The following is a 22,839-nucleotide window of genomic DNA, read 5'->3' as shown; positions in this document are numbered from 1 at the left end:
GTTAGAGAAGAAAAAAGAAAGTGAAAGAATCAGATAATAAAAAAACAAAACTATCACTCTTTGCACATAATATGATGGTATACTTAAAATTCCTAGAGAATCAATGAAAAAAATACTAGTGGAAATAGTTAATAACTTGTAATGCTACACAAAAGCAGCTTTCCAGAAGAATGCTACTGTGAACAGCTTTCAACAGCTTTTTTTTTCTGATTACATAGTATAGTAAACACCCTATTTATTCAATAACAAATAAGAGAAAAATATTCACAGTAAATCAAGGTGCAGCATTCACAATGTTACAATTTATCACAGAAAATCAAAATACAGCATTCACAATGTTACAACTTATCACTAAAATGGCCACATAGTTTTCACCACAGAGGTCACCTAGTTTTGAACAAAGTACAATCATTTAGCCAATCAATCACTTAGCAACTCAATCATTCAATCATCCTTAAGGATGCTTGTCACAAAATACAATATTCAAAGTTCTGCACTCCTGGGGCAGAATAAGTTACAAATCAATTGCTATTCAGTCATCATTCACTATTCAATCATCAGAAAATACACAGGTCATCTACTCCTCAGTCACAAGTAAATCACAATCTTCTCAATCAGTACACAGTATCCAAGTAAAGTCTTCTTTCAGCTTGACTCAGGGTAGGCTCTCAGATTCCCTGGATCTCCTTCCATGGTTCCAGCTCCTACCTGGATTCACCAAACTGTCATTTGGATTCAAGGATCAGGAGCTCCCAGCTGCTTGTCCAGCTCTCCGTGAAGTTCCTGTCCTACACTGAAGCTCACAGTATACAGACAATCTAAAATCCTTCACAATCTTTATCCTTGGGAAATCAAGGCTTAACAAAGCCACAAACAGACAAAATACTGACACCACAATCATGCTTCCTCAGTCTTTTGCAACTTCAGCTGGTCCTCAGAAATCCTCAGAAGTTCCTCAGCAGCTCCAGCTGGCCCTCAGGAGAAGCTCTGCCACCACAAGTTCCCGGAAATTCTGACTTTCCCAGCTAGTGTTTTTCCTTATATACAGTATTGCTCCTCCCTACTCAGTCCCTTCCTATCACGTCAGCAACAGGGGTTTCCTTTTCAGCCCCTTCCTGTTACATCAGCAACAGAGGTTCATACCTTTTGTTTCTTTAACAGAGGCTTAATTTGAAATTAGGTGCTAAGTACCTCCTAGTTTTACAATACAAATGGATCTTCAAATTTCATTACCATTACACAAATTTAGCAAAGTTTAAGAATACAAAATAAACCCACATAAATCATTAGCATTTCTATATATTGCCAACAAAGTCAAGCAGCAGGAGAAAGAGAAATCCCATTTAAAATAAATGCAGACAATATTAAATACTCAGAAGTCTACCTGATGAGACAAATCTAGGGACTATACAATCACAATTACAAAACACTTTTCATGCAAATAAAGTCAGACATAGCAACTGGAAAATAGTAATTGCTCATGGCATAGTCATTTGAAAAGTGATTTAAATTACTAATGATTAGAAATATGCAAATTTGAGCAACTCTAAAGTGCCACCTCACACTTTTTATATTACCTAATATAACAGAAAAATTGAATGACAAATGTTGGAGGGAGTGTAGGAAAATTGGGAGACCAGCAAACTGTCGCTGAGAATATGAACTAATCCAACCATTCTGGAGAGCAATTTGAAACTATGCCCAAAGGGCTATAAAATTGTGTATACCCTTTTATCCAAAAATACCACTACTGGGTCTATATCCCAAGGAGATAAAAAAGTTGGGGGACAAAACTATTCATAGCAATTCTTTTTGTAGTGGCAAATAATAGGAAATTGAGAGGATGTCCATCAATTTGTGAATGTGTAAATAAGCTGTAGGATAAGATTGTAATGGAATGCTATTGTTTTATAAGAAATGAAGAGCAGGCTAATTTTAAAAAATCCTGTAAAGACTTACCTGAATTAATACAAATCAAATTGAGAAGAACCAAGGGAACATGGGACACAGCAACAGCAATATTGTATGATGATCAGCTGTGAATATCTTAGCCATTCTCAACAATACAATAAATGGTCCAAGACATTTCCAAAGTATTCATGAAAAGGATATCCACCTCCAGAGAAAGGAATTGATGTAGTCTGAATGAAAATCAAAGCATACTCTTTTCCATTTTATCTTTGTCACATTTTGGGGGGAGGTTTGATGGTGGTGGTGATGGTTCTGGGTCTTCTTTCACAGCATAACTAAAATGGAAATGTGTTTTGCATGATTGCACACATATAAATGATATCTAATTGCCTGCCATTTCAAAGAGGAGGGAGGTGAAAGGGGAAGAAAGGAAAAAAATTTGGAACTCATTTTTTTAAATTAATGTTAAAATTCCATTTATACTTAGTTTGGGGAAAACAAAATATTATTTAAAAATAAAATTTGCTTATATCTCTTTGTTCTGTATTTCTTTTCATTTTTATGTCTGAGTTCATTTATTTGTTGCTTTTATAGTTTTTGTGTTTTTTTGACATGACTAAATCATTTATCTATTTTTCTCTCAAAAATGACAATATTTAAAAATAAAAAATATATGGGTTTTCCTTGTACTGTTTTAGCTGCATCCCAAAAGTTTTGCTATGTTTTATTGCTATTTTCATTTTCTGTTATAAGTTTATCATTTGTATGATTTGTGTTTTGTCTCACCCATTCTTTAAGATGATATTATTTTATTTCTGTGTAAGTTTAAATTACTTTTTCAAATGCCTTTTACTGATTATATAGTTTTAATTTGGTTGAACAATGATGTCCCTATTTTTTTTCTGCTCATCTCCCTTTGCACTTTATTTCTATCTTAGCAGAAATATAATTTATATATATTTCACATGCAAAGCTGAAAAATATGTATACTTGATTTCTCTTACACTAATCACCAGATATCTATCATAATCAACTTTTCAAAATTTCTTTTTTTCATTTCTAATATTTTATTTTCCCACACTCATATGCTAAAACAATTTTAACATTTGTTCTGTTTTAAGATTTACATTCTGAATTCTATCCCTCACTTCTTCTCTCCCTGACCTTCTCCCTCCCTGAGATGGTAAGCAATCCAATATAGTTTATAGATATATAATCATATAAAACATTTCCAAATAATTTGTTTTGTACAAGAAGATTTGAATTTAAAGAGAAAGGAAGTGAAAAATAGTATGCTTCAGTCTTTATTCATACAACATCATGTCCTTTGGGATCATTTTAGATCATTATATTGTTCAGCTTATATTTTATTTATATTATATTCCCTTGATATCCTTGACCTTTTGTTCTTTCAGATAAATTTTGTTATTAGTTTTTCTAGCTGTATAAAAAGATATTTTGACAATTTGATTGGCATGGCACTGAATAAATAGATTAAATTGGTAGAATTGTCATTTTAATTATATTGGCTCAGCCTACCCCTGAACAATTATTTTTTTTTCTAGTTGTTAGATCTGACTTTATCTGTGGGAAAAGTGTTTTGTAATTGTGATCATATTGTTTATCTTGTCAGGTAGATTCATAAATATTTTATACTGTCTACAATTGTTTTAGAAGGAATTTTTCTTTCTCTCTCTTATTGCTTGACTTTGTTGACAAAATATAGAAATGTGGATGACTTACGTGGGTTTATTTCATCCTGCAAATTTGCTAAAGTTGTTCGTTTTTTCCACTAGTTTTTTTATTGATTCTCTAAGTATTTGTGATAGTAATGGCAATTAAAGATTCCCCTGTATTGGCTTGGTTTTCAAATTGATTGTGTTAAAACCCAGAGCTTGTTAATCCCACCTGTGGGATGGACTTGTTGATGTGAAAAGAAAGTCCTGAACTGGGAGGAGCTGGTGACCTTAGATTTGGAGAGACAAGAGAGAGGCAGAAGAACTTTTTTTTTTTTTTGGAAGCGGCACCTCCTGGAGAGAGAGAGACTAAGAGAATTGCTGGTGGCCGCTTTGAATTGCCCTGGACTTTTGAGACCTGCCCCCTGAGCTTCCAAGGACTGAGGAGACATGGCTGTTTTGCTGGTACTTTGTCTGTCTGTTTTGATGTTGTTTTGTCAGATTTGTCCACTGGTGAAAGACAGTTCTGTTGTTGAAGAAGTCCTGGAACCTGGCTTTTGGTTAAGAAGCCCTGAGACTGTCCTGCAGACAGAGAGTGAATACTGTCCACTGGTGAAGGACAGTGCTGTTGTTGCAGGGGTCTGGAGACTGTCCTGCAGACAGAGTGAATACTGTCCACTGGTGAAGGACAGTGCTGTTGTTGCAGGGGTCTGGGAACCTTTATGTTGGTTCAGAAGCCCTGATAAAGGATTTTCTTGTTGTATGTTTACAGAAATCCTAGGAGAGGGTTTTGTTAATGTTTTCAGGGGTTCTAGGACTGTTCTACAGACAGAGGATGAATTAATGAAGAGACTGGCAATGTATCTTGTGGCCTTGCTAAGCCTTGTCTCCCCAGGAACTAAGATTGCTGAGAACTTGCCTCCTGTCAAGATGAAGAAAAGACCTCCATTTGGGTATTAAGTGCTGTGCTTAAACTTGATGTAACTCTGGGGTAGATTCAATTGTGATCCAGGGGTGGGGAACTTTTAACCTTTTTGTGCTTTGTGATGGACCAAATGAAGGTACAGCCTAGGGGTGGAGAAGTATTTAGAACAGAGACTTTGTAATTGCTTGAATGATTGGAAGGTCCTGGGGTGGGGTAGTGCTTGGAGATTATTTAATCACACTTAGTAAATGCTGTATTTTGAATGATGTCATGTTTTGACCTGCTCTGTTCTTGGTTTGTCACTGAATAAAATGGAGAGCACCTATGCTGGTATTTTGAACCTTGGGAAGTTGCCTTTCCATGGCATTACATTACAGTATTCCATCATATCATCTGCAAAGCATGTTAGTTTTGTTTTTTTCATTACCTATTCCAATCCCTTCAGTTTCTTTTTCTTCTCTTATTGCTGTAGCTAGTATTTCCAGTAAAATATTGCAGAATAGAGATTATAATGGACACCCTTGCTTCACCCCTGATTGTATTGGAAAGTCTTTTAGCTTATCCCTATTACAATAATGCTTGCCGATAGTTTTAGATAGGTACAACTTATCATTTTAAGAAAAAAAAAACTTTATTCCTCTGTTCTCTAGTGTTTTTAATATAAATGAGTGTTATGCTTTGTCAAAAGCTTTGTCTGCATCTATTGAGATAATTGTATGATTCCTGATAATTTTGTTATTGACATGGTCAATTATGCTGATAGTTTTCCTAATATTGAACCAATCCTACATTCCTGGTATAAGTCCTATCTGTTCATAGTGATAAAGAAATTTTAAAGGAAAAATCTCTATTGAATTAATAAGTAAAACTATGGGTCTTTAAAAAAAGACATCTAGATGTAAATTTAATTTAATTAAAGAGTGAATAAAATAAAATTACCAAAATAAAAAGTCAATTCACCAAAAATGGGAAATATAAGGGATTTCAGATAAGGGATATCAAAATGATTTCCCTAATTATATATTAATTACAATAAACATGTTTGCAAAAATATAAAACACCTAGATGAACAGACTAAAAATATATTTTAAATAACTTTAAAAATATAAATGAAGCAAGTAATAAATGAAGTTTTAAACAAAGAGATAATCTTAAGAACATATGGATATACAAATAAATTTTATGGGATATTCAAAGAATAAGTCATAACATTACAAACATTGTTTGCAAAAATAGATAAATAAGATATCCTATTAAACTCATTCTATGAGATAAGTGTGATGCTACTTCTCAAATCAAAGAATAATTAAGAAGGAAAAATGAAATTTGGACTACTAGAGTTAAAGTCTATAAAATAAATTCATGTGATCATTAAACTATATTCCACACCCAACAGGAATATATAGGAAAAGAAATTCTATTTAAATTAACTACAGACTCTATTAAATATCTGTCTACCATCAAGACATATATACTGGACTTATAATAATAAAATGACAAAGTACTCTTCAGAAATAAAGGAAAAACAAAATTTCAAAAATATCAATTACCAATGATTGAACTGCACTAACAAAATACAACATGAGAATAGTATTCTGTATGAATTTGTTGATTTGGTGCTATGAAATTCAAACTATGAAAGGTTAATATTATAAAATTATTTAAAATTATTTTATATATTATTATGAGGATAAAAAAGGCAGTATTTTCCTGTGAAATCATGGTTAAATTAGGAATAAAGGTAGTCTTGAATAAAAGCAGATTTCAAACCATATTATAAACAATGATAATAAAAAAAACTATTTGATACCTGATAAAAATAGAAAAAAAAAGCAAACAATAGATCAGGCTAGGTAAACAAACATTGCAGCACAGTGTGTGAGAAGCTCTGGTTCAGTCTAGCGTAAATTTGGTTGTGAAAACTAGAAAGCAGCCTGCAGAAATTAGACTAGATAACATCTTATAACTCATACCACAATAAACTCCAAATTAATACATAAGAAATATAAGGAATTATTTCATAGATGGAATTGAGAGAAAGGGAAGGAGACACTTCTCATTATTATCGATAGGGGGAGAGTCCTTGGCTAAAAAGGTTCATATAAAAGATAAAACTGACAACTTCTACGATGGAAAATTGAAAAGATTTTGTGTCAGCAAAATCAATACAATTGGAATTAGAAAGACAGCAATTAACTGGGAAAATATTTGTAGTCAATTTATTGAATAAAGGTCTACTATCTATTATATAGATGGAAATTATAAAAAAATAAAAACAATTTACAATAGATCAGTGCTCATAAGATATAAAGAGGTCATTTTTAAAGTAAGAAATGTAAGCTATCAACAACAATATGAAAAATGGTATAAATTACTAATAATAATAGAAATGTAAATGAAAACAACTCTGAGGTTCTGCTTTAACCTCTCACCTCCAGACTAGAAGAAATGGATATAGGACAGAGCCTAGATGGAGGATTAAAGACAGCAAACATTTTTCAATATTCCCCATCCAAACACATTTAAAATAATGCCTCAAATCATATTTTGGAATGGCAGAGTTACCAAAAGGTTATGGTGAGACATTCCTCTGGTCTAAGGAACCGTAAGAGATATGTAGGAGAGATATATAACGAGAGGGTGGAGGCTTGTCTTGAGTGCACATGTGGTGACTGTAACAGTTTCTGGGAGCTCTTAGCCCAGAGACAAGACAAGGTTAAGACAACTAGTCAGAAAGAGATTACAGGTTTCTGTTGCATGCACTGGATACACTTGGCACTGATTGGTAACTCTATTGTGCATACACAGTTCTGGATCACAGTTCTAGAATAGAGAAGAGTCCTTGTGATCAGTCACAAGGCAGCAAGGGCCCTGGTCACAGTTCCAGGGTCAAGGATACTAGTACTCATAGTTGTAGGGGAGCAGAAGTTCTTGGATAAATGCAAGAGAATAGACCAGGAGATCTATGACCACATCTCTCCCCAGATCATACCACCTTGGAAACACACGTAAAAACACATGCAGATCTCCAGAACTAACTCTGAAAATAGCAGCAGAAAAAAGTTTGAAGTTTGAGATAGTGCCTCTGTACCCTGAGATGAGCAGAGCCCAACTTTAACATAAAGTTCAAAGTCAAGAAATAGGCCGAGAAAATGAACAGATAACAAACAAAAAAGACTTGATCTTTAAAAGCTACTATGGTGGGAAGGAAGACGAAGCTAAACTCAGGAACTGAGATGGGGAAAGTGCAATGTGGAAGGGATAACTGTGTAAATAAATGCTTGTTCTATTGCTCCCCTCCCCCTTCACTGACTGGCCCCAATACCTAAAATACTCTTTGTCTCCACCTCCTGCCTTGACTTCCTTCTGGTTTCATCACAAAGTCTTCCTTCTACACGAGTCCTTTTGTGATCGCCCTCAATGCTTTCTCTCTGACAATGCCTCCGATTTGCCCCGTACATACATCATATGTATATGGTTCTCTCCCCTATTCGCATGTGAGCTGTTCGATGGCAGATGTTCTTTTGTTTTCTCTATATCGCCAGCACCTAACACAAAGCCTAGCACTCAGTAAGAGTTTAATAGGTGCTGATTGACTGACACAAGGGATTCTAAGAGGTAGTTCATTCCCTTCTTCCCAGGAGCCAGCCAGACAGTGCAAAGGCACAAAGATGGGAGGTGGAGGCCGCTTTGTGAGGACTAGCAAGAAGACCAGTTTAGCTGGATGATGGAGTACTGTAAAGGGAGTCATTGGCAATATGTCTAGAAAGAGAGATTGGGATCAGATTATGAAGGACTTTAAAAATTAAAAAGTTTACATTTCATCCTAGAAATGTAGATTGTTGTTTGTTTCTTTGTTTGTAGTAAGGGAGTGATATGCATGGGTATTTTATTTTCCATTACTTGTAGCATTTGAAATGGCCTCAAGAGACTTTGATCAAGACAGACAGATAGCAGAGATGGGAAGTGATGAATAATATTGAAGTTGCTAGCTTTTGTCCTTAAGGACCCAAAAGATGGGTAAAATTGGATTGGACTAATTGTTGCTTTATTCTTCTCTCTTGAGAGGTTGATAAAGGAGAATTATGTGTTCTGTCTCTCCTACCATCTTCCCGTTTGTCCTTCATTCTCAAAGAGAACCATGTGATCAGGGAGGTGATACCATGATGTGAAAGTGAATTTGATTTTAGTGAGGGAGGCCTGTGCAAAGTCACCAGCCTCACTTTCTCCTCCAGAGTCACTTGGGTCCAGTGGTCAGATATGGATCAGGACAAGTGGAGATGACCCAGGATGCAGTGAGGGACCTTGGCCTTTTCAAGTTAAAGTTTTTAACAGGTCTCAGTTTGACTGAAGCCTCCTTCCTTCTACTTTTTATGATGGCTGAATGGGCAGATAGTCACTCCAAACTTTTCCTTTCTTTAGAATTTATTTAACTTTCTATTTTAATTAGTACCGTAATCAATGTAGATAAACATATGATGGATCAAAACTTCTCTGGTTTAATATTTCATCATTTGTGAACAAGTAATTAAAAAGGATGGGGGTTACGGCGTCTGGTAAAGAATGACTGAGGCAAGTGTCTGGTTTTATTTATTTATCCCATCTCCTTCTACCTCTGCCCTCATGCTTATTCATGTCTCATGAATTTCCTAGGGTTAATGGTTCAAATTTATTACCTAGTGGGAAGTTTATAAAATGTAACAACTGTCAAAATCAGTAATAATCTCTATCATTTAGCCTTGAAGCCACCAGTTAGAAAGTAATTCTGGAGTTTTCAGCATAGGGTTCAAATCTCTTTGCCTTTGTCCTCTTATGCATTGTCAGATTTGCTTGGGGGAGATATAAGATGAATAGAGTGACCCTCAAAGTAAGAGAGATTTCTGAGCAATCAGAATGATTAGACCTTAAAAAGCTTTGGTCTTGTCACCTGTACCTGTCAATTCATCCCCAAATTTCAAGTGACTATTTCTAACTAGTTATATTATAATTGCTTTTTTTTAAATACTTAGAAGGCAGACTTTTGAAGCAGACAGTGCCTTGGAATCATTGCAAGAGTGACACACTGTGCTATGTAGTTGGAAAGATAATCCACAGCTATAAATCAGTAGATATATCTTGGTAAGACACTGTGAATATTCAATGAGCTGAACATGACATTGTAAAGTAAGATGAGAATGGGCTGCATGAACTGGGGAAACTGCCTGGTGCTTTTGAGGAGCCCAAGCTTCTCCTTGAAACAAAGGCCTACCTTTTAAACACTAACATTCCAGTGATACTCTGATTCATGACTGTCTATCACTTCAAAGAATTCAAGTTGAAGATAGCTTGAAAGGCAATGAAGAGATTCCTGGTACGTGTGAAGAGACAGATTACTAACAAATATGGCAGAAGAGAAGTCATGTAAATGATGAGATAGATGAGGGAGACAGAGATGGAAGCATAGATAAATTGAATGATAGAAATAGAAATATATAGTGAGAGATTAGATAGGTGGGTGGATAGATAGAGATAGAGGTAGATGGGGTAGAGATAGAAATAGAAATAAATAGATTAGATGGATAGATATGCTGATGGAGATATAAGAGAGAGATTAGTTAGACAGAGACAGATAGGAGGATATACGGATGGATGGAGAGATTAACAAAGATAGAAACACACACATATCTATAAAAAGAGTATAAACACCATGACAACAATGTATGACTAGAAAAGAAGGGAAGCTGAGCATGTGGCAATAATCCAGGATTACTGACGATCCACACAAGGTAAAGGGGAAAAAAGGAGTGACCTGAGGATCTTGAGTGAACCTCTTTATGGTGTAGCAGTGAATAGAGTGCTGGGCCCAGAGTAAGGAAGACTCATCTTACTGAATTCAAGTCAGGCTTCAGACACTTACTAGATTTGTAACTGAGCAAGTCACTTAACCTTGTTTGCCTCAGTTTTCTCATCTATAAAATGACCTGGAGAAGGAAATGGCAAACCACTCCAGGATCTTTGCCAAGAAAACCCCAAATGGGGTCAGGAAGAGTTGGATGCAACTGAAATCATGGCAGATCAATAACAACCATTATGGAAAATACCCCAACAAACATGAATGGGTGAGAGTCACAAAGGAATAAAAAGCAATGGATGTTTTGTGTTTTGACTCTGTAGAAAGAGTATACCTATTTGTCTAAGATCAGAAATCCATGGAAGTATATAAATTAGTTGGTTTAAATAGATCAAACTAGAGAGGATATAATCATTGGTCTTCTATTTTTTTCCTTTTAATGCCAGAAAGATTTAATACCAAACTCATTTGTGCTATTCTCTCTCTCTGTCCCTCTGTCTCTCTCCTTTCTCTGTCTCTGTCTCTCTCTGTCTCTGTCTCTGTCTCTCTCTGTCTTTCTCTCTTCTCTCTCCTTTCTCTGTCTCTGTCTCTCTCTGTCTCTCTGTCTCTCTCTATGTCTCTCTGTCTCTCTCTGTCTCTCACTCTCTGTCTCTCTCTCTCTGTCTCTCTCTCTGTCTCTCTTTCTCTGTCTCTCTCTGTATGAATTCATTAGAATAGTGAACTCACTCAACCAAAGCAGATAGTACCTACTCTGTAGCTTGGAGTCTTACAGATTTCCCTGGGGCACTGCATGGTTAAGTAACTTATACAGGGTAATATACCTAGTGTGTGTCAACGTTGCATACAAATCTTCTTGACTTCAAACTATCTTGCTACGTGCCACCTTCCACTTGCTATTCACTCTCACTCCCATTGCCTAATATTTCATTATTTTAATTAAAGTTAATAAAACAATAAAAAATATCATGCTGTCTCCCAGAGGCCTGCATTATAATCTATCTGTTTATCAGAGTAACTGTTGGCTGACCCAAGAGGAGTTTCTATACTTTTTCTCATTAATGCCTTAGTGCAAGGATATTATCAGATCAGAGAATTACAACTCTGAAATGCAGGGAGAGTCTGATGGTGAATGGCTGATGAGTAAACAGATAGGTGAGGAAGAAGGAAGCATGGCAACAGCAAGTGGGAGTGACACCTGAGGAGAAGAAGCTGACGTTGGTCAGCCCAGAAGATGTGGGGGCCATGACTTGAACCAAAGTAAAAGATGGAAAGCATGAGAAACTATTCGCTCTTTTCTTTTATTGTTCATGATATTTGAGTTTCCTCATAATTGAGATGAGTCAACACTATAAAATCTTTTTTTCCTTAAAAATAAAAGATCTATAGTTATGTACTTAAAAGAGATACATGAGGGGCAGCTAGGTGGCTCAGTGAATAGAGCACTGGCCCTGGAGTCAGGAGGACCTGAGTTCAAATCTGGCCTCAGACACTTGATACATTTACTACCTGTGTGACCTCTGGCAAGTCACTTAATCCCAATTGCCCTCCAAAAAAAAGCAAAAAAAAAAGTGTTACCTTGTACTCCTTCAGAAGAACTGTACAACATCTGACTCTAAGAAGCTGATTAGTGGCTTGAAGTGGTACCCTCAGTTCTGTGGGTCCACCACCCCTGTGGCCACCATCCTACTGGCTGATATTATCTGGCTGGGCTCTATTATTGCAAGTAAACTCACCCAGGGAGCTCTCAATGTGCATTGCCTATTATTCAGCATGGCTTTATTCAGGTTGGTTTCATTTTTACTTACTTGCTTACTGGAAGCTGTCATGAAAAGGGTCTGGTGACAACTGGTTACACACTCAATACTAAACTAACAATGGGTATAATAGGTATATCAGTCTGGGTCCTCTCAAAGCCAGGACTCTATGGCATATGGTAGGCAAGCAGCTAGCTACCAGAAGACAGTAGGAACAGCAATATTTGGGGATCTGGAGACTTAGTGCTCAAATTCCATTTCTGGTGCTTATTGTGTGGGTGACCATGAGCAAGTTACTTCTTGACTATGAGCCCGATCTGTAAAATGAAGATGTTAGACTAAATACCTCCAGAATCCCATCTAATGCTGTCCCTATGATGATATGATCCTCTCTTAATCCCACTTTTTCATGCAGGAGGATCCATTAATCATAACTCATGATTCCAACCCTACCTATGAGCTCATTTTATCCCTTCTGGATCCATTCTGTTTTTTCAGACATTCAGCCCTCAATGCCCAAAGTTAACAAGCAGTTTAATTAGATTCAAGAAAGGTAGAGTACAAGCATTAACACTTTTTTAAAAAAGAAAATGTGACTTTAAAAATCACATCTCAACATCAACCTAATGACAAACTTTACTTTTATGTGAGTGTCTAATTCCTCTCTTTGTCAGATAGATAGCCCAATGGATAGAGCACTGACTGGTCTGGAGTTGGGAGACTTGAGTTCAAATCTAGCACAGACACTTACTAGCTGTGTGACAATGATTGAGTCAATAAACCTTTCTATATCTCAGTTTCCTTAACTGTAAAATGGGGATAATAAAAGCATCTACTGCACATCATTGTTTTGAGGATCAACTGAGATTACTTGTATAATTACATTGCTGTAGGGAACCCTTAATGTGGCAACTCCCTTCTCCAATCAGATCAGTAACACATCTATGACTGAGAGAATTGGCCAGGAAATACATGTTAGGCACAAGATCTATGAGCACATAGCAGGCACTAGATAGATACTCTCTTCCCACCTCTCTCTCTATCTTCTTTCTCTCTGTCTCTGTCTCTGCCTCCCTCCCTCTTCTACATCTACAAACATACTTCTTCTCCCCCCTTCCTTCTCTTTCATTCCATGACTCACTTTGCTTTTGACTCTCCAGACTTCACCACTGTGTCTCAGCTGCCTTCTTACCACAGAATTTTCCTCCTTCACTGAGAATTTCTCACTCTGGATAAGATCTTTGCTCTAAGACATGTTGAGGGTTTTTTTTTTTTCCTGAGGGACTGAGGAAGGGGAGAGGAGATGCCTAGTAGCCAAGTTGGAGGAAAGAAGGGGTGCAGGAAAAATGGGTTGAGAGAGAAAATTCTACTGAGCTGTAGCCAAGAACAGATGGAGGTATATTTCTGAATTCTTTTTTTTTAAGCAATTGGGTGTCTGAGCCCAGATTTGATCCCCAGGTCATCCCGACACTGGGGCCGGTGCTCTTACTCTCTGTGCTACCTGGCCGCCCCTATATTTCTGAATTCTGTAGGTATCTTAGAGCAAAGAACTTGCACTAAAATTGCAATTTATTTCTGTCTTTTAGGGAGTGATGGCAGTACCCAAAGTCAACTTTCTCCCTAACCTTCCTTCTGCATACCTGTCTAGTAACAGCTGCAGTAATACATTCATCTGCTTTGTTACATGTAAATGTTCCTAAATTCTGATTTGTCTTCACATATATAAGAATTCTTGGTCAGTCATGAAGGTGTGAATGTCATATTATGTTAAGAAAAGATAAATGGAGGAAGTCAACAGATCACCTGGAAATACAAAAAATTTTAAATGAGAGCAGATAACTAAATGACTGTCCAAATATTAGGAATTTCCCTGAGTGGGGCCTCTGAACTACTGTGATAATATTCATGACTTTTCCTCTGAAATACCTCCATAAAATAGTTTAGATAGGGGCCATGTGGAAATGAGAACCATTATATGCCACCTATAATAAAAGGAAACTAATTACCATAATAAGATGTGGCCAATTAAATCTCCAAAGAGTAGGGGGAAATGGCAATGATAGAAGAAAAATTCACACAGTAACCTCCCAGCCAATGAATTTGGTGAGGTCTGGGGAGGATTCATGTCCATCTCCTTCAAGAAGGGCAGAGGAAGCAGAAAGGATCAAGAATAAAGTAGCCTACTCTACCTCCCCCAGAGTCACTGACTAGTGTGATACAGGAATTTGTCCATCCTGCTGACTTGGGAATCAAATTTCTTCTGCACAGAATTCCCAGAGACATGATAGAAAATATGTATTTAACAATGCTTTGCCACCAATCACATCATATCAATGCATGCTGCCTTCTCGTTAGACTGTGAGCCTTTTGAGAGCAAGGACCTTTTTTCCTTCAATTTTTTTTTTGTATCCCCAGCATTTAGCATAGTACCTGGCACATAGTAGGTACACAGTGGTTATAGATTAGACTTGACCAAATAATATTCCAAGAAGAAACAGGAAGGACGAGTAGGGTAATAAAGCAATATTCTAAAGACACATTAGGTGCCTTGCCTTGCTCAATTGAATAGATATTTATCAAGTAGCTCCTATACACACAAAGTAGAGAAATAACAAAGCATAGTGGATAGAAAATTTACTTTGGGTTAAGCAATACCTAGGGTCAAATCCTGCTCCTAACATGCTCTTCAGGAAATTGTCTAAGGCTCTAACTTAGAGATGTGTTGCTGATCTGATTGGTGGATGGATCTTTCATACCTAGGATTCCTAAAGCAATGAAAGTATGAGTTAGGACCCCCACCCACCCCTCAATACCCAAAGATGGCCAAATTTGCATTTTAAAAAATCTTGTTCCTGGAAATCATAAAATCAAACATTTTTAAAGTTTATTTACTCACATTTTATTCTGTTGATTGCTTTGCCTTATTCATTCAGAAACTCCTTTTTGTCTTAATATTTGACATTTCTCATAGCGAAATCTCATTCAAGCAATCATCACTCAGTTTGTTGGAAGGATTCAAATCCCCAAATTTATAGCTCATTGGGACCCAAGAAGAAAGTTCCTTTGCTTGATAAAAGAAAAAAATTGTGAATATTTGTTTAATGGATTTCATCCTATCTAGAACAGGAAAGAACTTTAAAGGTAAAACAATCCTGAAATGGAATAAGCATCTTTGAGAAGTGATTAACTCTGCCCCCATAGATGCTTTCCAATAGTAGTTACATGACTATTTGTTAGGAGTATTTAGTTTGGCTTCCTTTGGGGCATACATTGTGTTAAATGGCCACTGAGGTCCCTCGAACTCCAATTTCTATGGCTCTCTATTAGTCCAGCATTCTTGTTTTACACATGAGTAAAGGACTGGTTAAGTAGTTTCCCATCATAACATAGATAGTAAATGACCCAGGTAGCACTCAGACAAAGGTTTTCAGACTATATCATGTTCTTTTTTCTGTTAATATGCCATGCTTCTTAGAGATGGACCAACTTATTACAAAAATTTATTGTTGAGTTTCTGAAAAATATTTTCATTTGACAACTCAATTACCCTGATTCATACAATGGATTTATTCTCTTAAAATACTTTCATGATCCAATGTCTGATTCCCTCTATTTATAAACAAAGCAAAGTCCCAGAAACACATTTCTTGCACATTTCCCATAAGGAAGAGAGTGGTGGCTGCCTCATGGTAGACGAGCTGATTTAAATTGTCTCGATTTTTTTTTCTTTCATTAAGTGGTAATTCAACTCTTCATCTTTCCCGATTTTCTTCACTCACTTCAGGCAATTATTGTTGGCGATTATGATGTTAATGAGTTATGCAGAGCAGATCGGGGGAAAAATGAAATACATTTTTTAGGAAGTTAAGTTAATGGAAGCAACAACTTGAATGCATGCAAAAAAGCAAGCGTCTTTCATAGCCTGCCCTGATTGATTTTATAAGTCAGGTGCTCATATGAATACATAACCTTTACTTAGCTCAGGGAGTATTTTGACAAGAAATTTGCACTGATGAGCTTGAATGGCAGCCTTTTGTGAGGCTGCCTGCTCCATATTGTTTTTTGATATTTTTAATCTTGCTTGGGTTAATTTTAAGTCATCTATATCCACATGCAGACATGGCTGATCTAAGTTAAAAGACAAAAAGTCTTCCCCAAGCTCCTCACTAGCAGAACAGTAAAAGTTCCAATGTTCTATGAGATGAGAGTGTGAAAGATGTTATTCACCAGAGTGACATGAACCAGAATCACACAGACAACACAGAGAGCAGAGCCAGCTGACAATCCATAACCAATTGAGCATTATCACTTGCCATTTCCTTCCTCTTCTGAAGTGACAAGTCAACAGGAATAACCTTCCTGTTGGGATGTCTTTGATTCAATCAGTGTTGTGCTTCCCCTGCAGATTAGGTTCAAAGGCTGTTCACACTTCACTGTCAGAACTGTTTGGATTTCTGAATTAAATGCAGACATTAACATACCGGCAAAACAGATCCTAATAAGCCAAGACGTCAGGCATTCCCTGGATTTACAGTCCCACCAACTTTCAACCCCAGGTGCTGATGAACAGAACACATGGCACATTCTTTTGCATTTACTTGTATCATACCAGCTTTGTTCTTTTTAGTTGAGGTAAATCTTCATTGTTAGAGTGGTGCGTCTTAGTGGATAGCATACGGAACATAGAGTAAGAGATGCCTGGGTTCAGATGCCACTTCTGACACTTAACCCTGGGCAAGTCACTTAATCTCTCTGTTCCTCAGTTTCCTCATCTGTAAAATGGGGATAATAAATAATATAATAATAGTAATATTTATATAGCCCTTATTATGGGCCAGGTACTCTGTTAAGAGCTTCTCAATTATCTTATAATCTTAATAATATTTATAGTACCTACCCAACAGGGCTGTTGGAAGTACCAAATGAAATGATTATGAACATAGGATATCCCAAAAGTCTTATTGCAGTTTTTAGCTTGAGTAGTTTAAAACAGAACTAAAATTTTAGATCCCCCTTCATAAAGATGGCCCTAGTAAAATCAGCTGTTATTAACATGAACTGCTTTTGCTTCTTAAACACTGCAAAGATCTTTTTCAGCAACAACTAATAAACAAGAAGAAATGTCCAATTGCATGAGAAGTCTATTATTCCAGGAGATAATCATAGAAAGCATAGATAAACTTTGGACCTGTTTCTGTTGCCCCATTAAGGTTTGAAGCAAGGATGATGAAAAAAAGCTGGAATGGTCTCACCCTTTGCCTTCACCCCTAACTCTGCCCACTTGGCATTCCACTGCTTTATCTATGTGCTTCATCAGAGGCGGGCCCAAGAAAGGAAAGGGAAATGTTATACAAAGAGAAGGAAAGGACTGGGGGTGGGAGTTGTTCCAGAATTGTGAATCCTCACTCTGAAGTGTGAAAAATGAACTTGACTACTACTCTGCCTAACTTTAGCTATGTCAAGTCCCAGCCTCCCCTCTCCAACCCCTCACAAAATGAACCTGCCCAGAAAAATCTATCTCACTGAATGATAGCAGTCCTTTTTTGGTTATCTAGAATTTACAGTTTTATGTCCCCTTTACGTATGGCTAATACCAAAACAGTCTCATAAGGCTAGGTAAGTTTTAATAAGGTCATCTAGGAGACACAAAGTACCCGTTGGTAAATATCTATTTGGGAAATAGGCATTTTCAAGATGAATCAAAAATATAGGCCCAGAAGGGACCTTAGAGACAATTGTTGTCTACCATCCCCCATTTTATAAATAAGGAATTAAATATGGGGTATGTGACTTACCATAAGATCTTAGATTTAGAATCTCAATAACCTTATAAACATCCAGTCTAACTTCCTCATTTTATAGATGAGGAAATTGTGTCACAGAGAGGTTAAGTGACTGACATAAAGTCACACAGGTAGTATCAAAGGTGAGATTTAAACCTGTATCCTCTGGCCCCAAATCTAATGCTCGTTCTGCTTTACCATGCTGACCTGACCAATATCACACAGGTTATGTCCGAGGTGGGATGTTGAATCTAAGTAATCTTGCTCCAGAGTCACTGTTCTTTCTATTGGGCCACACTGTCTATGATGGGAACATGAATATTCTGGGTCACTCCTATAGTCAGAAACTTGCTTATTTTTACATGCGTACATACACAGGTGTGAACATGCTATTCACTTCTTTGTCTGAAATGGGGATTCTCAAGAAGAGTCTATAAATATTCTTGTACCCTTGCAGTCAGAAGTCTTCCTTTCCCATGCACACATGAGCATATGTGAGGGTATTATTTAGCTGTATACATGGATGCACCTGTATGTGACTGATATCAGAGTACTAGAGACCAACGATCTATGGCGACATTACAAAGAAGGGAAGGTGCCAAGAACATAAAGGCAAACAAAAGCTGCCGAGGCCATTCAGCCATCCAAGAGATATAATGGCTATGGGTACTTTGCACCCAACTGCATAGCTGGCTAATTTCAATTCATAACCCAAGGAAAATTACAGGTGGGGCTACCAGACTTAATTTCCCATCTGTAGTCTAGACTTGTGGTTGAACAACTTCATGGCTTGGATAGTGAAGTTCCCAATTGGTTGGTGAAATTGTATGGAACTAGAAATCTTCTCTGTGGGAAGGTTACTTCTCTCATTTGTTCTTCTATTAGATGTGTTGTTCAATAAACACATGCATATGCCACTGATGATAATGCTTTCTAGGCTTTTCATTTCTTGAATCAATCAACATAAACATTTTCGATTACTGGGGGATTTGGGGGAACTCTGAGAATTAATTCTTTTCTGATCACTTCTAATGTTCCATTTTAGCAAGTAAAGAGATCTCTGGGAAGGTCTAACTTCAAATTATGGTTTCTTTTTCTATTCTTACATTCTAAAGCAGGAGTTCCAAACCTGAGGTCTATGAATTTTTTTTTTCACATTTGGATGACTGTATTTCCATGCAGTTGATTTCTCTTTGTAAAACTTTCTATTTTATTTTATGCTATTAAAAGCATTATTTCAGGGGTGGCTAGGTGGTGCAGTAGCATAGAGCACCTGCCCTGGAATCAGGATGACCTGAGTTCAAATACGGCCACAGACACTTCACACACACACACACACACACACACACACACACACACACACACAAAACTAGCTGTGTGACCTTGGGCAAGTCACTTAACCCCAATTGCCCTCCAAAAAGCAAAAAAAAAACTCATTAAAAGCATCATTTCAGATGGGTCCTTAGTCTTCACCAAACTGCCTGAGAGACCCATGATGCAAAAAAAGAAAAAAGGAAAGAACATCTGCTCTGAAACCTGGAAAGGACACTTCTGATCTCTCCAGAGACACAAAAATCTAGCTCATGGGATGAGATATCGGCTGGATATACTTTCAATTTTCATCATTTGTCCTTTGTTTCCATCTTTTTATTTATTTTATGAGAGGCAAGAAGGTGTAGGGGATACAGGGCTTCATGTGGAATCCTAATGATTTGGGTTCAAATATTGGCTCAGACACTACTCATGTGACCCTGGATAAATCACCAACTCTCTAAGTGTCAGTATCCTTATCTATAAATGGGTTAATAATCCCTGTATTACTCACTTCACAGGGACTTTAGCTCTAAAGCTGGTATAGATTTGGTCTCCACTTAAGTCAACTTCCTCATTTTACAAGGAAAGTGAGGCTTAAGGAATTGAAACAACTCATCCAAAGTCACACTGTAGTCACAACAAGTCTTCCATATCCAGACCTAGTGCCATTTCCACTGAAACACAGATTTTGTGAAACTTAATTGAACCAATGGATGGAGGGCATTTGCAAACTCTAAAAGAGCTATTTTTATTAGAGCTATGATAGCATGAGGGACAGAGTGCTGGGCTTGATGTCAGATAGCCCTGGCTTCCCATCCCATCTCTGAACATTTACAAACTGTATTGGCATAATCAATTAACCTTTCTGAATCTCAATTTTCTCATCTGTTGAATGGGGATAATAATGGTACCTGACTTGTGGGATGGCATGTTAGGAGATAACTTGAGAGAATTTACATATAGTGCTAAATTGAAGGAATGATCTCTCTATCTATATGTATATGTATGGCTTATGACATACACACATGTGAAATAGACATGTACTCACTTTCAAAGTCAAAAGTGTTTTAGAAATTCATTGGAAAAGCAATAAGGAATATGTGATCATGCATTATTAATTTTCTCTGCTATAAAAAAATGGAATGTACAGTAGTTGGATGTTTATTGCTTATGCCCCAGTGAGGTGCAGGAAGGCAGCTTTCCTGCCAGACACTTTAGAATAGAACTGTTCTACTTCATGCTGCTGCTGCTGTACCAAATAACATCAGAGAATTGCTCAGTGCCTTCCAAACTCATCTCTCGACCATGTTATCAAAAAAAAAAAAAAAAGAAAAATCCTACCATGTTAGATGGTATGCCTTCGTCCAAGATGTCAGTAGGACCTGGAACAGCACCAAGCATGCTAGTAGAAGGACAATGCATGGATCACAGTGGGGGCCTCATGCTCACTTCAGAACGTCCACTCATATCACTGCTATGCTTTATCTCAAAACCAAATGAAACCAGGTTTCTTCCACCGAGAGGTCCAGCAGGTTCATGTCGTAAAAACCTACCCTCCTGGATGACTGGACCGGTTGGCCAGGTTTGGGGTGTGCTGGGTAATGGCACAGGATCCTGGGCAGCCAGGTGTAGCTCAGGTGCAAATGCCGATCTCCTGGGCGGATCCAAATTTTCAGAGCAGTCAGTGCCTTCCACTCCTGCCCGCCTTTGTGGAGATAGGGGCACTGTGGCTTCCAAATAGGTCACTTGGCTCAGTTAGAGTTCTCATCCTAAAATTGTCCACAGTAGTTTCTCCTGTCAACATTTTTCTTCCTAAGAGCACTACAGAGCAGGGTTTCATATTTGGACTCAAATGAGGGGCGAAAAAGACCAGAAATTTGGACAGATTGGGCACCTGCCTTCCTGAAATAGCAACAAGAATGACAATAGCAATCGCCTGGGAAAGAGGAAAGAGACCCAGGTTGGAAATCTGAGGACTTAACTCAGAATTCTGGATCATCTACGTGGTTTCTAGTGTTTCTTTGGGCCAGTTGCTCCCCTTCTCTGGGCTTTACTTTCTTTGTCTTACTCTATCAGGGGCTTGGCTTCCAGAGCTTCTTTCCATTCTGCTGCCAACACCACAATCACTACCACTGCTGCTACTGTTGCTGCTAATTAACAACACGACTCTATATAGCAACTGAAGTTTTACAGAAGTCTTTACATCCATTTTCTCAATCCTCATATAAAACCTGAGAAGTAGCGAGGAGTCAGAATTTTGACCTCACATTTTTCAGATTGAAAAAATGAGGACTGAAGAGAATTTAAGTATTTTTTTTCTAAAGTCACAGAGCTAGAAAGTAGTCAAGTTAGAGTTTGAACACAGGATTTGAATTCCTTTTTAATTGCACCATAGCCACCTTACTGAAAAGCCTATCCTACCCCACCCACTTACCCTGAGCCTTTTTAGAGTCTGCTTGAAAGGTACAAAGGGCTATAGGTCTAGATTTGAGAGAGAAAGAAGTCAATGGATTCCCTCTGAATTCATTTTAAATTTACTATATAGATAGAGATAGATGATAGACAGACAGACAGATAGACAGATAGACAGACAGAGAGAAGGATTGAAGGATCGAAGGATAAAAGAATGAATGGCTGGATGGTTGGATGGATGGATAGATGGATGTATGGGTGGGTGGATGGGCGGATGGATGGGTGGGTGGCTGGATGGATTGATTTATAGATGATAAAAAGAAAAATAGACAGATGGAGATGGATATCTTATACATTTGTTTGCTTATTGCCTCCTATAACAAAGGAGTTGAGGCAGGAACATTTTTTTACCTTGCTTTTTACCCCTAGCCTTTAACACAGTGTTTGACACATAGTGAGCACTTTAGTCATTCTCATTGACTTGAGTTTTTAACTCTAGTCTAAGCCTACCATTTTACAGACGAGAAAACTCAGACTCAGGGAAGTTTTGACTTTCCTGAGATCACACAAGTAATAAACATCACAGGCAGGATTTGAACTTAGATTCTCTAACATCAAAGGACTTGCCTTGTTGTACCAAACTCCCTCTTGAATAGGAATGGGAGTCAAATTGGGAAATGGATGGAGGTCTCACATGGAATCATGTTTGAGTGAGAATTTTGTTCTGCCATCTTCTTCCTGCATGGGTATTTTTGCAGCATGCCTGTATTCAGGACAGTGCCCTGAGAGCCCCTGTATTTCACAAAACTGGAATCAGATGAATCAAAAACTTCAAAATAGGTCTCTTGTGAGGCTTCTGAACTTCTGTTATTATATATGTTAAAGAAAACAAATGACTCCAGCTAGTTTCCTCACGTCCTGTTTTAATAGGTGTTTTATGTGTAGAATTTCAGGTAGGGCTCTGTATTTTATCCACTGTTCCCTTTGTTTGTTTTCCTGTCAGGTTGATACAATATTTTCAGAGACTCATAAAAAAATATATGAGCTGTTAACTTGTACTGCCTGGAAGCGAGCATACTGTGGACAGGTGCTCCTCAGCCCTTCTCCATTGGCTGTGCCAATGTATCTCAGCCCTCCCGTATCTGGGAGAGTAACTCCTGAGTGCTGGCACTGGGCTGCCCCAACCTTCAATGTCTCCAAGCCAGCTCTTGCCAAATCGACAGGCCTTGTCATT

The 22,839-nt window shown here is 37.5% G+C and overlaps 2 long non-coding RNA genes across 5 annotated transcripts in view; one reads left to right on the top strand and one right to left on the bottom strand.

Annotated features, from left to right (window-relative positions):
* LOC138161671 (uncharacterized) overlaps window positions 1-4,778 on the top strand; it is a 158,963-nt gene extending 154,185 nt beyond the window's left edge. The window contains exon 2 of the long non-coding RNA XR_011168423.1: window positions 4,649-4,778. This is a non-coding gene — a long non-coding RNA (uncharacterized lncRNA). The remainder of the gene's footprint in view (window positions 1-4,648) is intronic.
* The window catches only part of LOC138161670 (uncharacterized), a 32,412-nt gene extending 11,654 nt beyond the window's left edge, over window positions 1-20,758 (bottom strand). For 3 of the 4 annotated variants that reach the window (XR_011168421.1, XR_011168422.1, XR_011168420.1), the window contains exons 1-3: window positions 20,535-20,758; window positions 16,578-16,868; window positions 14,993-15,162 (exon numbers count right to left, since the gene is read on the bottom strand). This is a non-coding gene — a long non-coding RNA (uncharacterized lncRNA). Of the gene's footprint in view, window positions 1-14,992; window positions 15,163-16,216; window positions 16,869-20,534 lie in introns of those variants that run through there. The other variant, XR_011168419.1, reaches the window with a different exon arrangement.
* Between the last annotated feature and the right edge of the window lie 2,081 nt (window positions 20,759-22,839).

This window comes from Petaurus breviceps, unplaced genomic scaffold (assembly GCF_028583685.1).
Source record: "Petaurus breviceps papuanus isolate PSGF00001 unplaced genomic scaffold, PetGlider_PUasm1.0 185, whole genome shotgun sequence".
Taxonomy (NCBI): domain Eukaryota; kingdom Metazoa; phylum Chordata; class Mammalia; order Diprotodontia; family Petauridae; genus Petaurus; species Petaurus breviceps.
Note: the sequence above shows the minus strand (reverse complement) of the source record. Positions and strands in the feature narration are given on the sequence as shown.